Source organism: Arachis ipaensis, chromosome B02 (assembly GCF_000816755.2).
Source record: "Arachis ipaensis cultivar K30076 chromosome B02, Araip1.1, whole genome shotgun sequence".
NCBI classification, from domain to species: domain Eukaryota; kingdom Viridiplantae; phylum Streptophyta; class Magnoliopsida; order Fabales; family Fabaceae; genus Arachis; species Arachis ipaensis.
In genome coordinates, this window is record NC_029786.2 from 19737867 (window position 1) to 19740888 (window position 3022).

General features: G+C 42.8%; 1 long non-coding RNA gene across 1 annotated transcript; it reads right to left on the reverse strand.

Annotated features, from left to right (window-relative positions):
* On the reverse strand, positions 434 to 915 carry LOC110268767. The gene is made up of 3 exons (XR_002357198.1): positions 777 to 915; positions 593 to 703; positions 434 to 481 (listed from the first exon to the last, which is right to left on the reverse strand). It is a non-coding gene; the product is annotated as an uncharacterized LOC110268767 (long non-coding RNA).

Consider the following 3022-nt stretch of genomic DNA (forward strand, 5'->3'; position numbering starts at 1 on the left):
CTGAATTAACTCATTTCCAAAGCTTTAAAGAAACGGTTCAGCGACATTCATTTATCAAACCAGATCATTTAAAGCAAGCCAGGCTGAATTCAAGAGTGGATTCTATTTTTCACATTCTCAATAAAAATTAACTCAAATCAATTCTCAACGGGTTAAACTCAATTTCAAAGCTTTAAAAGAATCAACTTGAAAAGCATTTCGTTTCACAAAGCCACACAACAATTCAACAACAGACGTTCATAACCAACCAAGGCAAATCAAGCCATACATAAGGCTGATACAATCACCAAATACACATTCACTCACATCAGTATCCATATGTAATAATTCCAATATATAAAATATAGTTTTTGGAAAGCGCCCCTACCTCAAAACGCAATTCCATAACCCAGACGCCTCACAGAGTCCTTTCCGCCTCAACCCGAACTGACGGCAACCAAAACCTCAGCTCCAAGCCACTTTCGCAACAGTCTCAACAACTCTAATCGCAACATACAACAACCGAAACTCAATCTTATAGAAATTACCGCCACAAACCTCAGCGTGAGATTACAGAACAGTAACGAAAGGGCTTTCAAATCGAAACGCTTACCGAACCGAAGAAGGAACGGCTGAACCGAAATAGCGGCGGTCTCCGAGCCGGTTCAGCGGCAACTCAGCAGCCACCTCAAGCGGCAGCGGCGACAAATTCTGATCACGACAACTGGAACCAACACGCAGTGACTATAATATCCTTGGAATTCAAAAAGGACAGAAACCACAATTAAAACCCTTACCGGCAAACTTTTCCAGCGATGGCAGCAGGGTCTCAAGTGGCAGAAACTCAGCCAGGAGCTTCGGCGGTGATCCCGGAAGCCATATAACCACTCCCGGTGGTCAGAAACACAGAGATGCAGCTCCTTTCTCCGGTGGCGACACTTGCGGCGGCCTGAAAGCATTTTGCCGGCGGCGGTTGGGCTTACCATCATCAGCAGCAGCGAGCTCAGATGGTGGCAGCGGCGTGAGGCGGCGGCGTCTTCTCCTCACAAGCGGCAACCCTCGGCGGCGACACATGGAACTCCTCCAGCGGAAACGAGGGTGGAGCTTCTCCTCAGCCCGTAGCTCGCAGCTCACGTTTCTCTTCTCAACGGCGTTCTTCCGTTTGCGCCTCCAATGGCACCGGCGAGGGCAGCTTCTGTGGCAACGGCAAGGAAGCTTGCGACGGTGACAGGCGGCGTCAGACCCTAGCGTTGGCGGCGGCACGGCGTGAACCCACCTCGCGAGGCCTTCTTATCAGTCTCTTCCCCTCTCGCCTCAGCCCCGGTCTGTGATGGAGATGGCCCGCGAACAACGGCGGCAACCTCAACTGGGCAAGACGCGGTGGCAGAACGTTTCCCCGCGTGCAGCAGCTCGACGTCTCGCTCGGAGGCATCGGCGGTGGTGGCGAGTCCTAGTGGCGCCAACAGACATCTCCCTTCTTCCCCTTCCCTCTGCCGTTACTTTTCTACTTCTGTCTCTTTCCTTTCATGGAAGAAGAGGAAGGAAAGCCGTCTGTGCTGCTGTTAGAGGGGAGGGCTGTAGCAATTGTGGGGAGACCGGGTCGAGTTAGGGTTTTCAGGGTTAAGGTTGCATTTCCAAAAGTTAGGGTTAGGGGCATTTTAGTAATTTCAAATGAAATTAGGGAAAATATAGTAATTGAAACCCAAATTAAATCCAACACTAATTGTATGTAGAAAATACTATTTCCCGTAAAATGCCCAAATCAAAATGATTAGAGATAATATAATTAAACTCTTTATTTTTCAAAGTAGCAGTACTAATATTTAAAATATTAATTATTTAATCCAAATCATGTAAAACTCCTATTATTTCATAACTGCCAAATTTATAATCTAAATATAGAAAATAATCTAATAATTATAAAATTGGATAATAATCATAACTTGTCTCAAATCCAATAAATCAAAACTTGCATTAATCATCTTTAATAAAATGATTTTCGAAATTAAGGCTATAAATAACTATATGATTTGAGACTTGATCATAATAAGACTTTTCAAAAGTTCTGAGTCTTACATCCTACCCACCTTATAAAAATTTTTGCCCTCGAAAATTGATACAAAATGAAAGAAATTCCATAACAGTTCACCCTTGAACACATTTAAGGAAGAAGCAAAAATATCTCAAAATATAATCATATATATACGATTTTCAAATACTTTGATCGTTATATGCATAAGGGTGCAAAGGTAGGAGTGTGATTGCAAAGAAAACATTACAAGGTAGGCTCGATGCAAAAGATTACATGGGTCAATCATGTGATAGTAGGGCAAGGCATCAAAGGCTATAAAACAGGATGGGGTTAAAACAACGTGCTTAACATCTGCACACTAATCTCATATCAGCCTCAGGGCTTCAACTTTCCAACCTCATCAGGCACTTTTCAATCCCCATATCCGACCACAAGACTGACAACCGCAACCCGTTCGCAAGGAACAAAACACTCACAACTCATACGTTGCACACCTACCGCTTCAACTTCCGTATGCACATATCACGTCTTAAAGAACTAATGCATCACGTTACTACGTCTACAAATCACACGTGATATCAAAACAATTCTCGAGTCTACTCAGAAGGATACCAGATTCAGAAGAGAGAGACATGTGTTAAGAATAATACTCATAGATTTGGGAGAATGTATCCAATCCATGTAAACAAGGACACTCAACCAATGAAGTTTGCTAGAAATAAATCGATTGACAACTTCAAAGATAACCCTTGTATCAAAGAAATCCAATAGGATCAACAAGGAGAAGGATCAGCGCATTAGTTTGAAACAAATTCAAGCTGAGTCGAAGAAATAGGAGGTTTACAGAAAAGAATATCAAACCCAAGACAAGGCTCACAGAACTCAAGAGCACGATTACAAATACTTTTGAATATACTGATCATGAAAAAGTCGAAAACTTGCGAAAAAACCACTTTGCAGTCTAGTAGAAAAGTTGAGCAACAAACATTCTTCAAGAGAGTAGCAAAAGCA